We start from the raw sequence: 26806 nt of genomic DNA on the forward strand, positions 1-26806 counted from the left end.
TGTCATTAGGAATCCTTTCACTGACATTTTTGCTGTTGCTGTTGTTTTTGTTAGTCGTATTACTCAGAGTTCTCTAGAATCAAAGAACTTACAGAACATCTTTCTCTCTCTCTCTCTCTCTCTCTCTCTCTCTCTCTCTCTCTCTCTCTCTCTCTCTCCTTATATGGACTTACAGCAGCAGATACGGTCCATATTAAAGTATGTCTACCTCACGCTTTGGAATAAAGGAGTATGCCTGTCCCTCCTGGAGATCTGAATCTGAATAGACCTATCTATGTCTTCCAGCCTTGAGATTAAAGGTGCATGTCTTCCCACCTCAAGATGATGCACAACAAAGGTGCATGTCTTCCCACCTCAAGATACACAACAAAGGTGTGTGTCTTCCTACCTAAAAGGTTCAGTCGAGAAAGTAAACAGAAAATTTCTCACAGGTGTGTCCTCCCTTTCTGGATTGTAGCTCATTCCAGATATAGTCAAGTTGAAAAGCAAGAATAGCCATCATAAATCTACCCTTTATCAACTTGTCACACAATCATATCTCCTTATGTCATAATTAATGTCCAAATGAAAAAATAACTGGTAGCAATAACACATAAACATAATATAACTATCCCACATACAACTACATACAATCACAAATGCATTTTATATTTAACCAGGTAATAATTACATTTAACATGGTATAATTATCTCAATTGTACACTCTCAAGCTGGGGAAATAACCACAAGGTGAGTTCAGGAAGCCATTGGACTGAGAGTCCAACACCTAGACTCCAGAAGCCCCACTCTAACTGAAGGACCACAGTGTTTCTTGGGACTTCTTGGAATCAGCATCAACATAGAAGCAGTATCCAATAGACCCGAGACAGTCTGATTCTTTCCTTTTCCCCAGCGTACAGTTACCATTGTAACAAGCCATGAATCCCTCTGGGGAAGGACTGGAAAAGGCTAAAGGGAAAACTTTTAGGTGTTTTTCTAGGTCCTTTCCCAGAGGAAGAATCTTTCATTCAAGGAGTTCTGGGTCTGCAAACTGACTTAAGTCTGGAAATTGATTCACTGTCCAAGATTGCCTTTTACCATGATCCAATGTAGATTTTCATTTGTTTTAAAGTTTTTTCCACTTATGCATGTCAAACAAAAATTCAGGAGTCTTCTCATGTATTTCTTGCCTGGAAACACAATGATTGAATAGCAGTACTAAATGTTCGTACAAATCGTACCACTATAAAATTCACTTTGCCAGTGCTGACCATTGTGGGTGAGGCCATTACAGACATTGTTTTGTTTGTGCTGCACCTTATGATAACCACATTCACCTTGCCTCTGGTAACTCAGTGCTGCCATGTGGCCCCTGCTACCTCGGGGCCCAATTAAAACCATTGAACTTAATTTATCCAACCCTAAGGTCTGGCACAAGGAGAAGGATGACAGAAAGTTCTTCAAATGTGCTGGTGCTCCTCTGTGATGGTTTGTATATGCTCAGCCCAGGAGGTGGCACTATTAGAAGGTGTAGCCCTGTTGGAGTAGGTGTGAACTTGTTGGAGTGAGTGTGGGCTTTAAGACCCTCATCCTAGCTGTCTGGAAGTCAGTATTCTGCTAGCAGCCTTCAGATGAAGATGTAGAACTCTCATCTCTGCCTGCACTATGCCTGCCTGGATGCTGCCATGATGATAATGGACTGAACCTCTGAACCTGTAAGCCGGCCTCAATTAAATGTTGTCCTTTATAAAACTTGCATTGGACAAGGTGTTTGTTCACAGCAGTAAAACCCTAACTAAGACATCCTCTGTATCTTACTGGGTTAGTGAACAGTATGTCTTCTGGGCATTCCCATTTCTGAGGGTTAGGTTTTACGCAGCATACCCACTCTAGTATTGCAATTTCCCTGAGCCTTAATAATCCCTTCTTTGACACTAAACGAAGGGCTATCATACATCTCCACCTCCTTCTCAGTGGGCCATCTTTAGACAAACTCTTCTGCCAACCATTCACTTTGGGCACTTTTCTTAACTGCCTGAGTTTCCATATTAAACCTAAAATCTCCACTCCGAGGGCCTGGATCAATAAACTCAGCCTGATCTAGTTTTATGTTCCTTCCACCGTTATCTCACACTCTAAAAATCCATTCCCACACATACTCCCCAGACTTCTGCTTGAATCAATAGCAAACTTGTTAAGCTCCCCAGTAGTGCAGCACACCTCCTCTTGGACTACTTTCTACCTCCCCTTCAGGAGCCTGCTTTACCTTGAGTCTGGCTATAGGTCTAGAAGCAACTTAGTGGCCCTGAGGGACATCAGTGTTTTCTTGCCTTGCATTTCCATCAGAGAAAGTCACTGCTGTTTTATCAGACAATGAAGGAATACTTTCTTCCGTGAAAGGTTAAAAAAAAAAGAAAGAAAGAAAGAAATATTTCAAGGGGCAGGGCTGAGGGTACTACCTCTTCAGGTAAGACAAACCCTTGATAATCGGAGGGTTCAAAGTTCTCAGCTACAATAGGGTCCTCCCACACATCCCCATCCCAAGTTATAGGATCCTATAATTTACCAAGTGTCATCTTCACTTTAACTACTGACACCCTCTGAGGCTGGGACTTAAATTTTCACTGTAATTCAGCCAACCTTAAAATGAAGACTTCAGTTTGATTTTCCACAACTTGAGTTCTTTGTGGCTGCTGGAAAGAAGAATCTCTTCCAGGGCACACTTAGAAACTTTAGACTCTTTACACACACTGGAGCCCATCGGTTTTCCCACAGTTTTAAGTCTTTGTTGTCCTTTGCTGTATTGTGAAGTTGTTCAATTTTATTGTCAAGGCTAAGAGATGCTAAGAGCAACCAACCAGAAGTGTCATTTTCCTTATTCCCCTCCCCAATCCATCAAAAGTTCCATATACAAGATCACCAAATCCATTGCCTCTCACAATTGTTGAATCAGGATAGTCAAATGCATTTATCTCGTTAAGTTTGTAAGCCACTTCACACCAAGGACTTTCAGTACACTGCAAGATTCCAGGAGGGGAAGTAGCTGAAGAGGCTTCAGTAGCTGAAGGTGATGGAAAATTTAAATACCTATTCCATTTCTTCCTTACACTTCTGTTCCTCTAAAACCACCTCTGATGCTAAAATCTGTATTTGTTAGGGACCTCTAGAGTCACAGAACTTATGGATGCTAAGAGCAATATATGTGAGCTTTATTGGAATGGCTTACAGTCTTCAGTCCAGCTAATCCAACAGCTAGCAGTGAATGGAAAGTCCAAGAATCTAATACTTGCTTAGTCCCACAACATATTCTGTATACACTGGAATCCTGAAGTAGGCTCTGGTGCCAATAAAGGTATGGATGTGCTAGCCAAGGTGATCAGGGAAAGAACAAAAGCTTCCTTCTTCTTCTGTGTTTTTATATAGACTTCCAGTAAAGGTTTGGCTCATATAAAAGGTATGTCTTCCTGTCTCAAGATGGGAATTAATGGCCTGTGTCTTCCAGCCAAAGGCACATGCCCTACCCTTGAAAAGTCACAAGCCAGGCCTCTGTTATCTGCACTGATCTCAACATTATCTTCCAAGCTACTACAGAACAACCCACTGAACTCCCGACACTTGACGACTCTTCAAGCCCAAAGTTCCACAATCCTCCCCAAAACATGGTCAGGTTGTCATAGCAACACCCTACCATGGTGGTATCAACTTGTCTTACTTAGGTTTCTATTGCTGAGACAAAACACTGTGACCAAAAAAGTTAAAGATGAAAGGGTTTCGTTGGCTTATACTTCCATATGTCTGTTCATTACTGAATGAAGTCGAGACAGGAACTCATACAGGGCAGAGACGTGGATGCAGGAGCTGATGAAGAGGCCATGGAAGGGTGCTGCTTAGTGGCTTGCTCTCGATGGTTTGCTCAGCATGCTTTCAGGAGTCCAAGGTCATACTGGCCTATATAGGAGATTGGAGGCCAGACTGGGTCACATAAGATCCTGTCTCAAAAAACAGCAGCAACAAACCCCCTCCTCCCACTGCAGCTAAATGTTTGCCTTTGGGATAAACCAAATGTAATCTGATCAAGGAGATATCTGAAGCCTTCAGGAGAGAATTAACACTGAAAGTAATATGTATTCAAAAATCTTAAAACTGAACTTATAATGACTTAGCATATCCCATATTCTGCTCTCTTGTCATTTTAATACAAAGTGACCATTTCATTTAAGTAACAGAGAGGATAAATATACTACAGAAGTACATGTGAGGCTTACTAAGAGTTTAAAATTATAGTGTCCCCCTCTCCCTTGAGACATTGCATCCAGTCTTGCAAGCCCTAGTCAAGCTTTCTCTTTTCAGCCTCCAATAAATGGCCAGGCTATAAAGAGAAAGAAACTAAAACAAAGGGTGGAACTTACCTGTAAAAAAGAAAAGCCTACACATACATCTTTTGGTAGAATTTAACGATATAATTATTTCTAGCTGTACTTTAAGGAGACTAGCGTTTAGTGAAGAGTCTTCTGCTCCCTTTTTTCTCTTTAAAAAAAAAAAAAAAAAAAAAAAAAACTACCTGGAGCAGAGATGTCACAGTCAGTAAAGGGCCTGCCTTGGAAACAAGAAGGGCTGAGTTCAAGCCCCAGAACCCATACATTCAAAAGTTGGGCCTGGTGGTACACACTATAATCCCAGCATTGTATGGGCAGAATGTCAGAGACTCCTGAGGCTCATTGTCCAGTCAGCCTAACCTACTCAGAGTTCTGGACCAAGTGAGAGAAGGGGACTCAATAAATAAGGCAAAAGGCATCTGAAGAACACCTCTGGCCTCAGCATGCATGCACCCATGCTCATACTCATAGACTTGTACCCTCTCTCTCATTCTCTCTCTCTCTCTCTCTCTCTCCCTCTCTCTCTCTCTCTCTCTCCTCCTACCCTTTCATTTCCTTCCTTCCACCTTTCCTTCCCCCTCTTACCTTACCTTCCTTCCTCCTTCTCTCCTTCCTTCCCCTCCCCTTCCACACACAGAGTCACACACCGAAGGTATATAAGAGAGCTAAGAAACTCTGCCTCCTTGATATGATATGGCTGTAGCAATCACAAAGACACAGTAGCTGTGGTTGGCCACACACCAGAGATGGAAAACAAACAATAAAACATAGAGGCCAGATGGGGAATAATGAGGGTGGTGGGAGAGAGTTAAGAGAGGCCACTAGAACCAGCCACTACTTCATCCATTGGTGAAGTAGCCTATCCTATAAACTCTCACAGGCTAGAAGGAAAGCCCATACTTCATACTGCTTCCAAGAAGAATGTGAAATACTGAGGTCACACATCAGCTATGTGCTAAGGTTCCAAGTCAGTAAGAAGAAATTTCATTTCTTTAGAAAGATTAACAGCCCTTTGTCTTCCTCTGAAAAATGACATCATTCTTTATCTCACTCCTGTAACTCTTCCTCCAAAACACCTCATAGTGTTTTCTGAAACACTCTTCCTTAGCAGTTCCAAAACCAGACTAGTGAAAGGAAAAAAATCTTACCAGAACTGTCATCATTATTTTACAAAGTGGTTCTAGAAGCTTTGCCTTGTCAACCAGCTTCCTTGCATGCAACTTTTAAACTGATGGGAGGGGACAGGGGTGACACACTTGATTCCCCAAAGGATAGTGTGCTCATAATTTTTATATTGAAAATAAGAAAGATAACTGCTTTCTATGATTTTGGCTTACTTAATTTGTTTGTTTGTTTGTTTGTTTGTTTGTTATTTTACTTTTTTCTTAATTTTTGATAGGGCCTAGTGTAGTCTGGGCTGATGTAAAACTCCCTGTATATTAAAAGATGGCCTTGAATCTCTGATCCTTCCTGTATCCACATCCAGAATACTGGAATTACAGGGTACCATAGTATCCAGGGTTTAAGTGCTGCTGGGGATTGAACCCAGGGCTTTGTATCTGTTCAGAAAGGACTCTACCCAACTCAATTATATTTTCAGATCTTGGCATCTTATTTTTATATTACACATTCAACAATATATTTGTCTAGGTATACTTATTGACCATGACAGGTATTATGTATAAAATGGCATGTGCAAGATTCGACTTCTCTCTTTCCAAAGGAGTTAGATCTGGTATTTTGCGGTGTTATTATATTCTCTCCCTTAGCCATGGCTGCGGAGTCTTTCAACTTCTGTCCTTCCTGAAAGTCACTGTCATATATCAGCCATGGCATAGGCTTCCTGTTGGCTTCCTAAAGCCATGCTTCTGGAACTACAATACGGATATTATAATGTAAACATATAATAAAGATGTCACATATTCAGATATTATAAACTTCCCATTTATTTTCCCACAATCACTCTTGGCAAACACAGAACTGTGGTGAGCCTGAAATGAGCCGATGGATGGATGAAGGCCACACAAATTATCTTCATGCTTCCTTTCCAAAACAGGGTGAAGTAAAGGCGGAAAGTTCACAAGGTTCAAAGAGAAAAAAAAAATGTGTCCACTTCTGGCAGGACACTGTTTTGTGTAGACTGGGAAGATACATTCCAAGCCTTCATCTTCACCAGCTTGGGACCAGTCCTTCTTACAGAGGGAACCTCTACCCTTTGAGACCGAAAGACCAGGGCAGAAGGGGGTGGACTGAAATGTAAGAAAGAGGCTGCAGAGTAAAGCAAGTCTTGAATTGATTAGCATGTCACCAAGTAGAAGAAGAGGAATGGAATGGAACTCTCCCCTGTGATCCTGAATCCTCCCTAGCAAAGCAATCTACCCTGATCCTACATTCTCCCTTAGCCAGGCAATCTGCCTCCACAGAGTGGCTGCGTACAGATCAGGGTGTGCCTTGCACTCTTTTATCTGCACTAAGAACAGTCTTTAGCTAGCTTGTGTGAGGCTGAATATAGTCCCATCCCTAACAGCTAAACAAACTGTCTCAGCCTATGCCATTTGTATGCATTGACATATTTTAGCAAAGGCATGACATCCAAGGAAGTCACAGTCACAGTACACTGAAGCATCTGATTATTTTCTTACAGGAAAAAAAAAAATAAGGTCACTTTGTTCCCAGCACACCCATATCTTCCCTCAAATCAGCTATTCAGATCTCTCTCATCAAGATGTTGGCTCCTTCCTCATACATGAAATATTCTAAACCTGAAGACTTTCTAGCAAAATCCTCTTTTATCTCTTTTAACTCTACTACTTCTACTCTATACATATCTGAATGTTGTCCATTATTTCTCTCTCTTTAGCTGTATCACCTTTTCTCCCAGCACTAAGTGAGAACCCTCCTAAAAGTTACCAGTTGATGCTCTCTTCTTTTCCAAAGTCTCCCCTAACTACGCATATGGAATCTAGCTTCTGCCTTGAGTACACCATGAACATTATCTCAGATGTCACATGCAGAATATGATAATGGTGACCATTCAACTTTCTAATGACAACAAATCCTTCTAGGTCACCCAGATACTCCTCTGGGTTGCCTCTCTTTCTTGTCTTAGGGATTTATTACCATAAAGAGACACCATGACCATGGCAGCTTTTACAAAGGAAAACCTTGACTTGGAAGTGGCTTACAGTTCAGAGGTTCAGTCTATTATTGTCAGGGCAGGAAGCATGGTGGCAAGCAGGCAGACATAGTGCTCAAAACATAGCTGACAGTTCTGCTGATATGTTTCCAAATCAGTAGGCAGCAGGAAGACTGAGCCACTAGTCCTGGCTTGAGCTTCTGAGATCTCAAAGCCCCTACTCCCAGAGACACACCTCCAGCAAGACCACACTTCCTAATAGTGTCCCTCTCTATTGGCCTGTGGGGCCATTTTTATTCAAATGCTACATTTCTCTTTTGCTTTTCTTTCTTCTATTTTTTTCTTTCTTTATTATATCTGGTGGAGGTTTTAAGATAATATCTTGCTCTCCATTTCAGGCTGGCCTGAAATTTGCTTCAGCTTCCTGAGTGTTGGAATTATAGACATGTGCCACTGATCCCAGTCAATCTTTCAACTAAAAAGGAAGTGGCCTAATAATGTAAGCCATTTGCATACATTTTTGTTTGACTAAAGAAACCTCAGTCCTGTCTTGTGCTTTCTTTATCTTCCCTAAACGAACTGATAAAAGCAAACGCATATAAGCCACATTATGAGATTTAATCAGAGCTGACTATATGCAGAAATTTTCCAAGAGTCTGAGATAGTTCAGAAGAGCTCTCAGACAAATGCTGTTTGAGAATTTGTGAACCAATTTTTGAACCAAGCTAACGTAATGCAGTGTACTTAGGTCTTGCAGCTTAAAATTGGCTCCCAAAATAGAGAAGAGCATAGTACGAACCCCATCAAATCCTAAAAGCCATATCCTTGAATCATCTTTGTAGTGGTGACAGCTATAGGTTTTGTTCTATAAGAACACATGCCTTAAACATGTAAATGATTGTATGTGTCCTAAACACCCTCTCCCATATTGTCTCCCTTATTCAAATGGTATTCCCTCAAATATACTCTTACATCCTAATCTCTAGAATCTATGTATACTACTTAAATGTATGTCAAAATATATGTCTTAATATGTTACTTAATATATGTTGAAAGAATGACTATTACTGAAAACCAAAAGGAGTGGCCAAAAAAATGATGCTCTAAGGAAAGTGTATCTTGTGTCATCCTATGCATCCCTGAATACAGTCACATGCATGTGCTTGTAAGAGAAACCTGAAGGACAGACACTCAAGGAGAAGCACATGTGAGCCGAGTAGGTGGGGGAAGGGGAGCAGAGAGAAGTCTAAGGTCCAGGCCACAGAACACGTGTGGCCATGAGAACCTAGAAGAAACAAGGATGGCATTTGTCCCTACAACCCTTGAGGATACTTGGATATTGAGTTTTAGTCTCTAGAATTTTGAGAGAATCATCTGTTTGGAGCTGATGTGTCCTGATGTGTTGGAACTGTCCTATAGGATGGATTCAGTGGCCATGTTTCATTCTTCTAAGGGCTTTTCAAAGCTTACCACAGCCCAGCACATGACTATCCGCTACCTTAGAAGTAGAGAGAACCACTGTATCTAACTATGGAAAGATGGTTTTAAGGTCTGAGAATGAGTTCCTGTGCATAAGGCTAAGCAGCAAGCCAAGCTTAGTAACTTTGGAAACTGAGGCAGGAGGATTCCAATACATTTGAGGCTAGCCCAGGTTACACGGTGTCTTTTTTTAAAAAAGTCTTAGTTTTGCATATTTGCCACATGAACTTGGGAAGGTCCTTATTCTTTGTGTTATCTGCTCACCATAGGAGGGGGAAGGACTGCATCACACAGCTCATTCAACCATTCACTCACACACACAATGAACACCACCCAGTGCTGTCCCTGCTAACATCATGGAATCAGAAAAAGGGCAGAATGATAGTTAACAACCTTTGAAGCAGGGCTGTGCAGAAATGTGTAGAACTCCGTGAAAAAGTGGAAAATGTGAGTTTTCTGGTTCAAAAATGATTAGGAACCTCACAGCAGAAAAGACCCGTATCTATCACAGGGCCCTTCTAAGCCAGAACCCATGTGCAGCTCTGCAGAGCACACACCCCAGAAGTTAGGCCTGCATGGAAAAGCAGTCCAGTTCAGGATTTTTTTCTGAGGAAAGAGAGCGACTTCAGGAAAAGCTTCAGCATTTATCTTTCTCAAGGTGGCAGAGACCCAAGCGCAACTAATGAACACACAGATCTGTCCACATGGAACGAAGGACCATGAACCACAGCTCCTAAATAACTAGACATGATGGCAGGAAGCAAATGAAACAGAGTGAGGCCTGTGGACCAAAGGAAGAGGAAAGCAAGGGCTCAGGGTAATGTAATTAGTATGGACTCTCATCTCACCTGGAGCAAGCATGCTGACTAGAATGCTAAACTCAGCTAATAGTAAATGGTAAACAGTAGTGTAAAGGAATATATATTAACATATCTATGCTAATACAACTAATACACTAGTGATATGTGTTCGTCTTCCAAGATTTACTGCTCTACTACCTATATGCTCAAAGCAATTAAATGTTGTCAAGTGCTACAGGGTATTATAGTATATATTAACACACATATATATGTACATATATATGTATATTTTGGACCTAGCATATATCAATATATAATACACTTTGACTATACATTATATATGCCTAATTTGTGTGATGCACAGTAGAATATATAAATTTATGTAAGAATATATTTATTATACCTATGTATAATTTATAGTTTATTAATGAAGTTTCTGCTAGAAACACTGAAGTAAATACATCAAACCAATGTATCGAAGATGGCTGAAAAGAAGAGGGACAACAGGCAACCAAGAAACTTGGTGGACTGAGGAGCTGAGGAGCCGAGGAGCCGAGGAGCCAAGTCAGTGGTTAAGAGTACCTACTACTCTGGCAGAGGACCTAAGTTCAGTCCCAGGGTCTATGTCAAGCAGATAACAACAGCTTGTAACTCAAGCTCCATAAGACCAGGGCCTCTACTCTCTGCAGGAGCCTGAGCTTATGTTAACACATGTTATTGACGAAGAAGTTCCATTTTATGCTAGGCATCTGTCTTAGTCAGGGTCTCTATTCCTGCACAAACATCATGACCAAGAAGCAAGCTGGGGAGGAAAGGGTTTATTCGGCTTACACTTCCATGCTGCTGTTCATCACCAAAGGAAGTCAGGACTGGAACGCAGGCAGGTCAGGAAGCAGGAGCTGATGCAGAGGCCATGGAGGGATGTTCCTTACTAGCTTGCCTTCTCTGGCTTGCTCAGCCTAGAGACTATCCATAAGTTCTGTGACTCTAGAGAACCCTGACTAATACAGCATCCATCGTAGTAACCACCAGCCATTTGTATATGACTCCAAACCCTGGATAAGTTCCCCCCTAACCCTGACTCAGTGACCCCCACCCAAAAGTGTAGCCATAACCATCTACTTCTTATGATATGACTAACTCTACTTTTTAAAAATTCTGTAACCTATGAAACTCCAAAGTTTCTGCAAGGCAAAAGACACCGTCAATAAGACAAAAAGACCACCAACAGATTGGGAAAGGATCTTTACCTATCCTAAATCAGATAGGGGACTAATATCCAACATATATTAAGAACTCAAGAAGGTGGACTTCAGAAAATCAAATAACCCCATTAAAAAATGGGGCTCAGAACTGAACAAAGAATTCTCACCTGAGGAATACCGAATGGCAGAGAAGCACTTGAAAAAATGTTCAACATCCTTAATCATCAGGGAAATGCAAATCAAAACAACCCTGAGATTCCACCTCACACCAGTCAGAATGGCTAAGATCAAAAATTCAGGTGACAGCAGATGCTGGCGAGGATGTGGAGAAAGAGGAACACTCCTCCATTGTTGGTGGGATTGCAGGCTTGTACAACCACTCTGGAAATCAGTCTGGCGGTTCCTCAGAAAACTGGACATAGTACTACCGGAGGATCCAGCAATACCTCTCCTGGGCATATATCCAGAAGATGCCCCAACAGGTAAGAAGGACACATGCTCCACTATGTTCATAGCAGCCTTATTTATAATATCCAGAAGCTGGAAAGAACCTAGATGCCCCTCAACAGAGGAATGGATACAGAAAATGTGGTACATCTACACAATGGAGTACTACTCAGCTATTAAAAAGAATGAATTTATGAAATTCCTAGCCAAATGGATGGACCTGGAGGGCATCATCCTGAGTGAGGTAACACATTCACAAAGAAACTCACACAATATGTATTCACTGATAAGTGGATATTAGCCCCAAACCTAGGATACCCAAGATATAAGATATAATTTGCTAAACACATGAAACTCAAGGAGAATGAAGACTGAAGTGTGGACACTATGCCCCTCCTTAGATTTGGGAACAAAACACCCATGGAAGGAGTTACAGAGACGGAGTTTGGAGCTGAGATGAAAGGATGGACCATGTAGAGACTGCCATAGCCAGGGATCCACCCCATAATCAGCATCCAAACGCTGACACCATTGCATACACTAGCAAGATTTTATTGAAAGGACGCAGATGTAGCTGTCTCTTGTGAGACTATGCCGGGGCCCAGCAAACACAGAAGTGGATGCTCACAGTCAGCTAATGGATGGATCATAGGGCTCCCAATGGAGGAGCTAGAGAAAGTAGCCAAGGAGCTAAAGGGATCTGCAACCCTATAGGTGGAACAACATTATGAGCTAACCAGTACCCCGGAGCTCTTGACTCTAGCTGCATATATATCAAAAGATGGCCTAGTCGGCCATCACTGGAAAGAGAGGCCCATTGGACTTGCAAACTTTATATGCCCCAGTACAGGGGAATACCAGGGCCAAAAAGGGGGAGTGGGTGGGCAGGGGAGTGGGGGTGGGTGGATATGGGGGACTTTTGGTATAGCATTGGAAATGTAAATGAGTTAAATACCTAATTAAAAAAAAAACTCCTATAAAATTATATATAATGACATAATTATTACTATCAGCTAATTATGATTACAATCCATAGCTGGTGTGCTTATGAATATTATTATTTGCTTAGGCTTTTGGAAAACTCATTATCTAAGCAAGAAGAGTGAGGAAGGATTAAGAGAAAAAGCCTAACATGAAAGGTTTCTGAATCTCTACCTCCATCTTCACAGTCTTCAGGGGCTTTGGCTTTCTTGCAGAGACGAGGATCCAACCAGGTGGTTGTCTTCGTATTATGACTGCAATAGGATAAAGATCTCAGTTAGAAATAGTAAGATATTGCAAATCAAAACAACCCTGAGATTCCACCTCACACCAGTCAGAATGGCTAAGATCAAAAATTCAGGTGACAGCAGATGCTGGCGTGGGTGTGGAGAAAGAGGAACACTCCTCCATTGTTGGTGGGAGTGCAGGCTTGTACAACCACTCTGGAAATCAGTCTGGCTGTTCCTCAGAAAATTGGACATAGTACTACCGGAGGATCCAGCAATACCTCTCCTGGGCATATATCCAGAAGATGCCCCAACTGGTAAGAAGGACACATGCTCCACTATGTTCATAGCAACCTTATTTATAATAACCAGAAGCTGGAAAGAACCTAGATGCCCCTCAACAGAGGAATGGATACAGAAAATGTGGTACATCTACACAATGGAGTACTACTCAGCTATTAAAAAGAATGAATTTATGAAATTCCTAGCCAAATGGATGGACCTGGAGGGCATCATCCTGAGTGAGGTAACACATTCACAAAGAAACTCACACAATATGTATTCACTGATAAGTGGATATTAGCCCCAAACCTAGGATACCCAAGATATAAGATATAATTTGCTAAATACATGAAATCAAGGAGAATGAAGACTGAAGTGTGGACACTATGCCCCTCCTTAGATTTGGGAACAAAACACCCATGGAAGGAGTTACAGAGACAAAGTTTGGAGCTGAGATGAAAGGATGGACCATGTAGAGACTGCCATAGCCAGGGATCCACCCCATAATCAGCATCCAAACGCTGACACCATTGCATACACTAGCAAGATTTTATTGAAAGGACGCAGATGTAGCTGTCTCTGGTGAGACTATGCCGGGGCCTAGCAAACACAGAAGTGGATGCTCACAGTCAGCTAATAGATGGATCATAGGGCTCCCAATGGAGGAGCTAGAGAAAGTACCCAAGGAGCTAAAGGGATCTGCAACCCTATAGGTGGAACAACATTATGAACTAACCAGTACCCCGGAGCTCTTGACTCTAGCTGCATATATATCAAAAGATGGCCTAGTCGGCCATCACTGGAAAGAGAGGCCCATTGGACTTGCAAACTTTATATGCCCCAGTACAGGGGAACACCAGGGCCAAAAAGGGGGAGTGGGTGGGCAGGGGAGTGGGGGTGGGTGGATATGGGGGACTTTTGGTATAGCATTGGAAATGTAAATGAGCTAAATACCTAATAAAAAATGGAAAAAAAAAATTCTGTAACTTGCCCTAATCATTGAACTTGGCATAGGAGATGTTTTAGTTGCTTGCATAGATATTGAAGGTCTTTGTGTGTTTTTTCTCTTTAAAAGTTCTTCCCCGTACCTCTTCCTTCACAGAAATCTCAAATTTGGTGCATAGAGTGTTCATCCTTATAGTAACTAATCAATAAGTCTTTTAATTATAATTGGATTGAGTCTACCATCTTTTTCCCAGGGGTGACAGACTCTATAATATTTGGAGGCCCTAGTGAGGTCCCTAGGAAACCCCAGACTCAGAGTCAGGCCCCAGAGGAAGCTAATCCAACATGGACTTGATAGGCCCATAGCATTCCAAACTAAAACCACCCCAGATTTCAAAATTCTATGTAATCCTTGCCAGCCAACATGCATCTGAAGTTTGGACCTATCTGTGAGATGCCCTGCTCTGTTTTGGAGTCTGGACATTTGGAGAGACAAAGGTTAAGATAGGATCAGATCATAGACCCAGTCTTTAGAGTAGAGAAGTCTCCTTACTGTCCTGGCTTTGGTGTATGAATGAAGGCAGCCACCATGTGTCTGAATTTATCTAATTTTTTGTTCTGTCTTTTCCTGTTGTTCTCTGTTGTCTTTTGGAGTCATGTTTTCAAGTTTTGTTGCTGAGATTTGAATTGAACTAAACATAGCCAAACCTCTAGATTACAGCTACTTAAATATGATAGTCTACAACTTAATGGCTTTATAATTTAAAGAATATTTATTAAGCATTTCAGCTGGTCTGCCTCCTCTACAAACTTGTTTTTAAATAAATTAAAATCTTCTGTCTAAAAGCTCTCAGTAATAACTCTAGATATGCTTGTTTAAAATAATCAGTGCTGTAGTTGTTAAACGTTATTTCTTCAAAAGAAGGAGATAAGCCAGATCACTGGACCTCCACTTGAGAGGCCAGTCTCTCCTTCTAGCTGGTTGTATGCAATGGGGCCCTGATTGCATGAAGCTTCAAGGAAGCTAATAGCTAAGAATAAAAATGAAAAGCTGTTGTACATTCTGGTTAAAGGCTCCAGATATTATCAAACTACTCGTAGGAAAACTTTTCTTATGACAATTGGAAAATTTATTTGTTACTCTTATGCCTCATGTTATTTATTTTTAAGAAGGGATTTATATAAAAAATGTATAAGATATCTAATTTGTAATAAAAGATTTCTAGTTCTTCCCCTCCCCCCCCCCCGGACTGTTGTGATGACGTCTCCCCAACTTGTTTGGTTCTTGTTTACAAAAATTGTTCCCTTATTGAAAGTCATGAATGTTCAAAACTCTTACTAAAATTTAAACTTTCTTTCAGGATCTGTAAAACTACTGGCAGGGCAGGGGGGTAGAATGTGCGGGGGGGAGGGAACCTATAAAAATTCCAAGCCCCCAAAAGTTTAATACTTGTAACAAAAAGATGAATAATTAAAAATCTATACATAGGTAATCTTCATTTGCTATTGCGTGCTTCTATGTAACTTGACATCAGCTCTGGCTACTTCCTTCTTAGATGAAGAAGACAGCACCAGGGCCCCACGATGTTTGGGATTAGGAGGGATTTTTATATAATGATTTTTGTTCTGAAATTTTTAAGTTAAAAAAAATACATGTTTCAGAAATAAAATATACTGATGAATAAGTTTTATAGATGCCTAAGGCCTACTCTAGTTAACAATAACTAACTTAAAGATTTATCTCTAACCTCTTTGTCTTTGCTAACTTTGTTAAGTTTTAACTATTTTTGATAAACTTAACCATACAAGAAACTATAATATTTTGTAATGGTGTATTATAGAAGAATCAAAAATGAAATAAGGTTTCTAATCTCTCTCTAGGCTATGTTTAAGATTTTATAAAACTCCCAGTCTCTCTAAAAGCTATTTTTATGATTCAAAGTTTTATTTTATACTAAGAAGTCTTCAATTCAAAAATTATTATTTTTGAGGTTAAAACTTAAGGAGAGTAAAATTATAAAATCATAATCTCATTAAACCTACTATCTTCTTATAAACTATTAAGAATAATTAGGACATTTAAGTTAATGTCCAATCATCTTATAAATGATCAAATTCTTTAATGTGCTCAAAACTGTGCTTAAAATCATGCTAGGTGAAAATGTAATTCATTTTTAGGGAGAACCTTTATTTAGCCTTCTCTATAGGTTTTTCAAGATCAAGCCTAAAACAAGTAACTAAAAGCCAGCAAAGTTTGTTTAGCTCGTATATACTAAATAGATAATGGTCCTCAAACTTGTCAGAGACCTGCTGAGTACAGAATTTAAAGTGCTTAATGGAAAAAGCTAACTATGACAGACAAATCCCCAGCTCCTAGACATGACCACAAGCTCTCCTAAGGCATGGCAACTCTACCTGAACTGTGACAATGCTAGCCAAGGGGAAAATGGCCCTAAATGCTTCACCAGCCACCAGCAAGCACCCAGCCCAAACTGTGGACACGCAGGACACTGGAGAGTTGATAGCCCCACTTTGCCTATAAACTGAGATCAAGGCTCCCAAGTGCCTCCTCCACAGGAAAGCCTCTCAGATCTACAGGGTCTGGCAGCCAAAGACTGGTAGTTCCCTGGGACCTCTGTCCCCAACGGAGCCATCAACATCACCGGAGCCTGGTGGGGTGAACATCTAAGTAACGGGCAGATCTCTGACACTTTAACTTATACAATGGCCATTTGGATTGTATTTCTATTATAATTATCCTTCTCAGACCTCTGATGATTTTGGTGACTAGACTAACTAACACTGTCAACTTGGTAGCAGCAGGCAATGAGTTCCATCTCCCAAGGATTCGGCCAACTTGTTAGTTTCTTTCATATATAATCATCAGGCCTTTTCCTTTTTTCTAGAGCTACTAAGTTTCCTACTGAGAAAGGCAGACAGGTTTGCCTTGATAACAGGCTTCACATGAAAGAATAAACAGGTTTCAGATATAACTTTTTCACTGTTCCTTTATTTAAAAGAAATTACTTTGCAATTACTGTTCTCAGCAATAACTGCTCTTATCTCTGATGAATGCTTAGATGAAAAGAAAAGGATTTAAGGTATGCAAGTTCTGAGGGCCTAAAAAGTGATTCTAAGGAACATGAAGTTCTGAGGATATGAAGGTTTAAGGAAGTATCTGAGGGTATAAGAAAATGATTTGAAATATATAAATGCAAATTATAAAAGTTTAAGATTAAGATGTAAGGTATGGGACATGTTTCAGATGTATTCCCCCGCCCTTTATGCTATTGTTATACTAAGATTTTAGATTTTAAAATTTCAGAGTTTGAGCATTGATCAATGGAATACTGATAAGCTGGTAGACTGTAGACTTCTTACTATTTAGTCACAAGCTCAAGATTTTAAATTTCCTTTGGTTGTCTTCTAAGTGTAGAAGGTATTTCTCATTGAGTTAAAAACAACCTGTCATTCTCTCTCTCCCTCCCCCTCTCCCTCTCTTCCTCTCTTCCTCTCTTCCTCTCCTCTCTCTTTCTCCCTCTCCCTCTCCTCTCTGTCTCTCCCTCTCTCTCTGTTTCTCTTTCTGCCTCCCCCACCTGGTCTTGGGACTCTTCCAAGCTAATGGACCTAAAGTCCAGTATAAGAATTTCCTTTAAGTTCCTAAACTTCAACTTCTGTTCCTAGTCTATATATTTCTTTCAGCAGATTTTCAATTAACTAAAGACTGCAAAGTGCTCCAAACACAGCAGCCTAAGGTAGCCCTTCAAAACTAGCAAGCCTTGCACTACTAGCAAGCTAATGTAAATCAGACGCTTCTGACAAAATTTCTTACCAGCTTGATCCCTCGCTTTGGACCAGCATTCCAGATGCTCCAAAGCTACCTGAACTTCATTAGCCTCCGATGGATAAACAAAAACTAGACAGCAATCCATATGTACCCTGTTCCCTCAAGGCCTTTCTCCAGGTTTCCAGCCTTTCTCTGCCTGGAAAAAATGTTCTATTTCAGCTGAGAAAGCCTTTACATAGAAGACTACATCATCCTTTATCATTAACCAAAGGATGGAATGTAAGTTTCAAAGAAAAACATCACTGTCAAAAGAAACAAATGACTGTCTATGGTACTTATTAGCACACCGAAGTTCCTGCTGACCTCTAGGCTCCTTCAGTATTACAAATACGTGGTAAGATTCTGAAAGTTACAAAGGGGTTACTCAAAGATGGGGGTTGGGATCTAAATGAATGGCTTGATTAAAATATCAATCTTTACCCCTACATGAATGTGAATCAGTTAGTTGATTCATATGATCTAGAGCCCATGTGGAATGTTATGGCTACAGTGCTCAACTCTATGGTAAGTATCCATCTCAATACCCTCCAGTCATTTTTTTCTGACTTCAATCTCAGGATAAGTTCGCCATAGCCTTGACTCAGTGACCATAAGCCAAATGTACAGCCATGACTATCTATTATAAGTAACTGTTACTTTTTTTTTTCTTCTGTAACTTTCCTACCAAATATCCACAGAATGGTCTGAGTTACACTTAGCTCGGCAGAACGGATCAGTTTTTACTTGTTTGCATAGATACTGAAGGTCTTTGTATGGTTTTCCTTTTTAAAGCTTCTTTCCTATACACCTCCTTCATGGCCATCTAAAATTTGGTTCAGAGATTGTTCATCCCACTAGCAGAAAATCAATGTCTTTTAATTATAATTGGATTGAGTCTGTGGTCTTTCCCAAGGGTCACAAACTTCATAAGACATACAGACAGACACACATATTTAAAATTAATATTAATATTTTTAAATTAAAAAAATAAAGTTGGTAGAACATAGGAAATTCTGCAATATCAAGCTAGACTTTTTATTACTTTGAATTTATTATCATATATGATGGCAATTAAATTTTTTATTAAATTAAACATACATTAACCTTATAGTAAAATAAACTTTGCTTTATAGTCTATGTGGAAATTCAATAATATTCAACTAAACTTGCATATGTCTTTGAGATGCTATAAGTTAAAAATGTATCAGGAAAAGTGTAGGGCACACTGCGGATTGGTATAAACATCCCACTATTAGACATGAACATCCTAAGGCAAGATAGTACTGCAGAAAGCAATGATCAAATATTGGTGTAGTAGATACTTCTCCAGGAACAGGGAAGAACATAAGGGACAGACAGGCATGGATCCCATTGAGGGAGCTTACTCTTCAGGAACTAAAATAGAGATAAATAGAGATGCCCCTCATTTACAAAAGGGAAGAGAGAAGCAATGAATTCAATGGAGCCGCAAATGTAGATGTTAGAAGGAATAATCTCAACATTTTCTGTAAGTCCGAAACTCTGTTTTTTTGACATATTACAACACTAGGACAGATTGTCGTCCATATTCGTTCTTCTTTCTCCTAATGCATCAATTCACTTCATGATGAATAACGTCATGCCATACAAAGGTCGGGTTAAAATCTTCAATAATCAAAATTCTGTCACCTGTATCTCTGAAAGAAAACCCCAGTCCCCACCACAGCTGACAGAGGCCTCACCTAATACTCTCCTCTCATTGCCTGAGGGCATATATAGCACTCCTGAGGGGAATAAGGGAACGTTATCATCTTATCCTTGAGTAAACTGAGGTCTAGGGAATTTAAGGAGAAATCCCAGAGATGCAAGAAACCAGTGAAGAGTGGGAATGTGGAATGTATGCACAGATGGTGCCATCTTCTTTATCTCGCTACCTCTGGAATGGGAAAGCACTGATAGTCCCGGAGCTGAAATCTTGAAACTCACATGCATCAGAGTGAACATTCCTGTCTCCAGGACTGAAATTCCGTGAATTCTCTCGTATGGGAGCTTCCCTCTGGGAGCAGTTCTGTTCAATGCTTCTTTGCCCTCCTTTTCATGTTTCATAGATTTCCCAACCCTTACTCTCTGACCTCAAAATACAGGTTGTTTACAAAATTTTCGTCAAAAAAAATCTTACTACTAATTATTCTCTTTTATAAACTCCTAGTATGTTTTTATAAACATATTGGGTCTTTCCTAATGAAGCTTCATGTCTCCCAAGAGGCTCCATTTCCCTAAGTTAATTGAGGACTAGAGTTTTATCTGTGCAACTGTACAGCACTTCCCCTTATCGCTCTTTGATCTGACTCTATGCCTTTGCAACTTATTTTCTCTCACCTCCAGCTTCTTCAAGTCACTGCTCCTAAAGTTCAAATCCTGGAAACCCTGTGGCAACTGTATAAGAAGGAAAGCAACTTCTTTAGTCTAAGAGAAAATTTTATCACTGGCATTTTATAGTAGATTAATTACTCCTAGAACTATTACTGCTACTGTCAATATCATTACATTTCTCACATAGGTTTTTTGCTAGAATTAAATGTAGACAAAAATGCTGCATAAGGTTGGAGAGATACTTCAGTTGGTTAAAAGCTTGCAGCATGAACTTGGAGATCACAATTCAGATCTGCAGCACCCATATAAATATAGTCAGACAGGGCAACACATATTTATAACCCCAGTGGTGAGGGGGTTGGACAGATATATCCCTGAAGCCAGTTGTCCATCTAGTCTAAGTTGATGGCCTCAATATTCAGTGATAGACTCTGTCTCAAAAAATAAGGTAGAAAGAGATTGATGTAGGTCCTAGAGGTCAATCTCTGACCTCCACACAAGCACATACACATGTGCATGCACACACACACGTGCACACACTTGCACAAAACTTTCCTTCAAAGGAAAGCTCAGTTACCATGTATGACACAAAACAATGATAAAGATTCCCACCATGGTATAGCCGCTGATGTCACGTAAGAGGAAAAGGACACTGGGATTTATAGAGGTCTCATACTTGGAAAACAGGCCTGGGTTTGAATACAGGAGTAGTGAGTTCTGATATACAAGCCCATCCTAAGGCTATAGGAAGTAAATAAAAATGATATCCTTAGCAAGTCTAAGTCATCCATTCTATATCTTTTCATTCTTTGCTGTTTCTACCACAGGGTCTCAGACATATCCAATACTGTCTTGAATCCCTTCACATAAATGCATACTGTTGTTCAGTTTCTCACATATTTCAATTTTGTCTCTTTTTAGTGTGTTTTTACTCATTCAGTGTTTCAAGGATTCAGTGTTACAAAAGGTACCCTGTCTCCTAATTGCATCTGAAGCAAAGTAATATAAGCGTGTGTGTGTGTGTCCGCGCTGATGTCTATGTTCAAACCCACAAGAGCAATCAATAGCAAAACAGACTCACTCAAGTACAAATATTTTTACATTCTAGTTTAATCAATGTTCTGCCCACTGAACCATGCTACTTCAGTAGGACACCCAGTACACTGTCTGATCAGCAGTTGCCAAATGTTTAACTACCAGGAAAAATAGCTTTTGTGTTCAACCTATGAATGATGCCCAGGTCAAAACAAAGCCACTGCATTATTGTGCCACCCATTGTTTTCGAATTCTATGCTGCAGCCAGCCAACACAAATCAGCCTTTCTTGGTGGTTTTATTACCTTTCTGACATGGCCATAGCTACTCCAACAAGAATAGCAACCCTGACTAAAGCAAATCACAGTATTGATTGCCATTCTGGAAAGAAGAGCTTAAATGTTGCCCACTGCTGGTGCCAGTACCTCCTGCCAGCTGAAACTATGGTAAGGCATTATGGGACGTCTAAACAAACCCTTGCCTCCCTCTGTCAGGAGTGTTAGCTGTGACTCAGCTGTTTATTGGCTTCTACTGTTGTTCTCCATTTCCTCTGCCTACATGAAGCTGCCTCTCTCTGGAATGTTCTCTAGTAAACAGCAACTCCCGATGAGTGCTAAACCATTAGCTTCCAAAACAGGCTTGACTCACTGGTCGCAATGTAGATTAAAAAAAAAGAAAAAAAAAAGTTGAGATGGTACACTTTTATTTTTACCTTTAAACAACATGAAATAAATAAATAGGTGTTCTGTTTTCTTGACAGAAGGAAACTTAAGCGAATTTTCATCAGGAAATTAATTTGAGATACATAAAACAACACTGGAACCAAAAGAGCCTCAAGTCAAGCATTTAAATTATATCATAGAAAACTGAGTTCCAGAGATACTGTGAGACTCCCTCAGAGACAAGTCTGAAGCACATACTTACGATCACAGAACTGAAGAGGCAGAGGGTTCCAAGTTCAAGGCCAGCCTAACACACATAGGGATTTTAAAGCTACTATATTAGTTTATTTTCCTGTTACCGGGATAAAATATTCTGACAAAGCAATGTATGGGAAAAAGTTTATTCGAGTCTGTCATGGTTTGGGAGTCAAGACAGCAATAGCTTGAAATAGTAACAACCTAGCCATAGCTGCAAAGTAAAGAACAACAAATTCGTCAACCATGCACATGCTAGTGTTTAACTTGCTTTGTCTACTCTATGCAGTCCAGGATCTCCTACCCAGGAAATGACCCATCCACAATTAGGCTGGATTTTCTCACATCAATTAATTCAGTCAAGAGGTATGTGCAGAGATCCTTCTCCAAGATGTTTCTAGACTCAGTCAAGTTGACAATTAACAGTAACCACTACAGCTATGCATCAAGAGCCTATATTATTGAAAGCAGCATGAAGAGTAAGAAGACATGGTGAGAGTTGGAGGAAGGAGCAGGAAATGAAGAGAAATATTTTAATTGTTTGAAGTATAAAAGCCAGTGTAAAGAAATAAGCTAAACCTACCTAGATATTCTCTCAGCTCCACATCTGAAGCTGAAACCAAGATCCCCAAACTCAACTGACTTATCATCTCCCACCACGTGCTCATCTTTTCTGTACTACAGACCAGAACCAGTCCATACTCACATATGACATCAAGCCTGCTTTGTGGAACTGATTTTTTAATTAGATATTTTCTTTATTTACATATCAAATGCTATCCCAAAAGTTCCCTATACCCTACCCCCACCCTGCTCCCCTACCCACCCACTCACAATTCGTGGCCCTGGCATTCCACTGTACTGGGGCATATAAAGTTTGCAATACCAAGGGGCCTCTCTTTCCAGTGATGGCCAACTAGGCCATCTTCTGCTACATATGCAGCTAGAGACACAAGCTCTGGGGATACTGGTTAGTTCATATTGTTGTTCCACTTATAGGGTTGCAGACCCCTTCTGCTCTTTGGGTGCTTTCTCTAGCTTCTCCATTGGGGGCCCTGTGTTCCATCCTATAGATGATTGTGAGCATCCACTTCTGTATTTGCCAGCCACTGGCATAGCCTCACAAGAGACAACTACATCAGAGTCCCTTCAACAAAATCTTGCTATCATATACAATAGTGTCTGGGTTTGGTGGCTGATAATGAGAAGGATCCCCAAGTGGGTAGTCTCTGTATAGTCCATCCTTTCGTCTCAGCTCCAGACTTTGTCTCTATAACTCCTTCCATGGGTATTTTAGTCCCTATTCTAAGGAGGAATGAAGTATCCACACATTGGTCTTCCTTCTTATTGATTTTCTTGTGTTCTACAAATTGAATCTTGGATATTCTAAGTTTCTGGGCTAATATCCACTTACCAGTGAGTGCATATCTAATGACTTCTTTTATGATTGGGTTACCTCACTAAGGATGATATCCTCCAGATGCATCCATTTGCCCAAGAATTTCATAAATTCATTGTTTTTAATAGCTGAGTAGTACTTCATTGTATAGATACACCACATTTTCTGTATCCATTCCTCTGTTGAGGGATATCTGGGTTCTTTCCAGCTTCTGACTATTATAAATAAAGCTGCTATGAACATAGTGGAGCATGTGTTCTTCTTACCAGTTGGAACATCTTCTGGGTATATGACCTGGAGAGTTATTGCTGGATCTTTCAGTAGTACTATATCCAATTTTCTGAGGGACCTCCAAACTGACTTCCAGAGTGGTTGTACAAGCCTGCAATCCCACCAACAATGGAGGAGTGTTCCTCTTTCTCCACATCCTCGCCAGCATCTGCTGTCACCTGAATTTTTGATCTTAGCCATTCTGACTGGTGTGAGGTGGAATCTCAAGGTTGTTTTGATTTGCATTTCCCTGACGATTAAGGATGTTGTACATTTTTTCAGGTGCTTCTCAGCCATTCGGAATTTCTCAGTTGAAAATTCTTTGTTTAGCTCTGTACCGCATTTTTTAATGGGGTTATTTGAATTTCTGGAGCCCAGATTCTTGAGCTCTTTGTATATATTGGATATTAGTCCCCTATCAAATTTAGGAATGGTAAAAATCCTTTCCCAATCTGTTGGTGGCCTTTTTGTCTTATTGACAGTATCTTTGGCCTTACAGAAGCTTTACAATTTTATAAGGTCCCATTTGTCAATTCTGATCTTACAGCACAAGTCATTGCTGTTCTGTTTAGGAATTTTTTCCCTGTGCTCATATCTTCAAAGCTTTTACCCACTTTCTACTCTATTAATTTCAGTGTCTCTCGTTTTATGTGGAGGTCTTTGATCCATTTAGATTGAGGTTTGTACAGGAGATAAGAACAGATCAATTCACATTCTTATACATGGTAACTGCCAGTTGGGCCAACACCATTTGTTGAAAATGCTCACTTTTTTCCCAATGGATGGTTTTAGCTCCCTTGTCAAAATCAGGTGACCATAGGTGTGTGGATTCATTTCTGGGTCTTCAATTCTGTTCAACTGATCTACCTGTCTGTCGCTGTACCAGTACCATGCAGTTTTTATCACAATTGCTCTATAGTATAGCTTAATGTCAGGCATGGTGATTCCACCAGAAGTTCTTTTATTGTTGAGAATAGTTTTTGCTATCCTAGGTTTTTTGTTATTCCAAATGAATTTACAAATTGCCCTTTCTAACTCAGTGAAGAATTGAGTTGGAATTTTGATGGGGATTGTATTGAATCAGTAGATTGCTTTTGGCAAGATAGCCATTTTGAATATATTAATCCTGCCAATCCATGAGCATGGGAGATCTTTCCATCTTCTGAGATCTTCTTTAATTTCTTTCTTCAGAGACTCTAAGTGCTTATCATACAGATCTTTCACTTCCTTAGTTAGAATCACAGCAAGGTATTTTATATTATTTATGACTATTGTCAAGGGTGTTGTTTCCCTAATTTCTTTCTCAGCCTATTTATCCTTTGTATAGAGAAAGGCCATTGATTTGTTTGAGTTAATTTTATATCCAGCTACTGCACTGAAGTTGTTTATCAGGTTTAGGAGTTCTCTGATGGTATTTTTAGGGTCACTTATATATACTATCATATCATCTGCAAAAAGTGATATTTTGACTTCTTCCTTTCCAATTTGTATCCCCCTTGATCTCCTTTTGTTGTCGAATTGCTCTGGCTAGGACTTCAAGTACTATATTGAATAGGTAGGGAGAAAGTGGGCAGCCTTATCTAGTCCCTGAGTTTAGTGGGAGAGTTTCTCTCCATTTAGTTTGATGCTGGCTACTGGTTTGCTGTATATTGCTTTTATTATGTTTAGGTATGGCCCTTGAATTCCTGATCCTTCCAAGACTTTTATCATGAAGGGGTGTTGGATTTTGTCAAATGCTTTCTCAGCATCTAACAAGATGATCATGTGATTTTTGTCTTTAAGTTTGTTTATATAGTGGATTACGTTGATGGATTTCCAAATATTAAACCATCCCTACATCCCTGGGATGAAGCCAACTTGGTCATGATGGATGATCATTTTGATGTGTTCTTGGGTTCAGTTTGCGACGATTTTATTGAGTATTTTTGCATTGATATTCATAGGGGAAATTGGTCTGAAGTTCTCTTTCTTTGTTGGATCTTTGTGTGGTTTAGTTGTCAGAGTTATTGTGGCTTCATACAATGAACTGGGTAGAGTACCTTCTGTTTCTATTTTATGGAATAGTTTGAGGAGAGTTGGAATTCTGTCTTCTTTGAAGGTCTGATAGAACTCTGCACTAAACCCATCTGGTCCTGGGCTTTTTTTGGTTGGGACACTATTGATGACTGCTTCTATTTCTTTAGGGAAAATGGGACTGTTTAGATAATTAATCTGATCCTGATTCAACTTTGGTACCTCTTATTTCTCTAGGAAGTTGTCCATTTCATCCAGGTTTTGCAGTTTTGTTGAGTATAGTCTTTTGTAGTAGGATCTGATGATGTTTTGGATTTCCTCAGGTTCTGTTGTTATGTCTTCTTTTTAATTTCTGATTTTGTTAATTAGGATGCTGTCCCTGTGCCCTCTAGTGAGTCTGGCTAAGGGTTTATCTATCTTGTTGATTTTCTCAAAGAACCAGCCGTCTACTCCTCTTAGGTGAGTTTGCTTCCTTTAGTTCTAGAACTTCTAGGTGTGCTGTCAGGCTGCTAGTGTATGCTCTCTCTAGTTTCTTTTTGGAGGCACTCAGGACTATGAGTTTTCCTCTTAGGACTGCCTTTATTGTGTCCCATAAATTTGGGTATGTTGTGGCTTCATTTTCATTAAACTCTAAAAAGTCTTTAATTTCTTTCTTTATTTCATCCTTGACCAAGGAATCATTGAGTTGAGTGTTGTTCAGTTTCCACATGAATGTCGGCTTTCTATTATTTATGTTGTTATTGAAGATCAGCGTTAGTCCATGGTGATCTGATAGGATACATGGGACAATTTCAATATTTTTGTATCTGTTGAGGCCTGTTTTGTGACCAATAATATGGTCAATTTTGGAGGAGGTACCATGAGGTGCTGAGAAGAAGGTATATCCTTTTGTTTTAGGATAAAATGTTCTGTTAAATCCATTTGTTTCATAACTTCTTTTAGTTTCACTGTACCCCTGTTTAGTTTCTGTTTCCATGATCTGTCCATTGATGAAAGTGGTGTGTTGAAGTCTCCCACTATTACTGTTTGAGGTACAATGTGTGCTTTGAGCTTTACTAAAGTTTCTTTAATGAATGTGGCTGCCCTTGCATTTGGAGCATAGATATTCAGAATTGAGAGTTCCTCTTGGAGGATTTTA

The 26806-nt window shown here is 39.9% G+C and overlaps 1 long non-coding RNA gene across 2 annotated transcripts in view; it reads right to left on the reverse strand.

Moving 5' to 3' along the window:
• Positions 1–12666, reverse strand: part of Gm35996 — a 77336-nt gene extending 64670 nt beyond the window's left edge. For both annotated transcript variants that reach the window (XR_001781659.1, XR_875072.1), the window contains exon 1: positions 12578–12666. This is a non-coding gene — a long non-coding RNA (predicted gene, 35996). The remainder of the gene's footprint in view (positions 1–12577) is intronic.
• Positions 12667–26806: the final 14140 nt, after the last annotated feature.

The sequence above is a fragment of the Mus musculus genome, chromosome 15 (genome assembly GCF_000001635.26).
Source record: "Mus musculus strain C57BL/6J chromosome 15, GRCm38.p6 C57BL/6J".
Classification (NCBI taxonomy): Eukaryota; Metazoa; Chordata; class Mammalia; order Rodentia; family Muridae; genus Mus; species Mus musculus.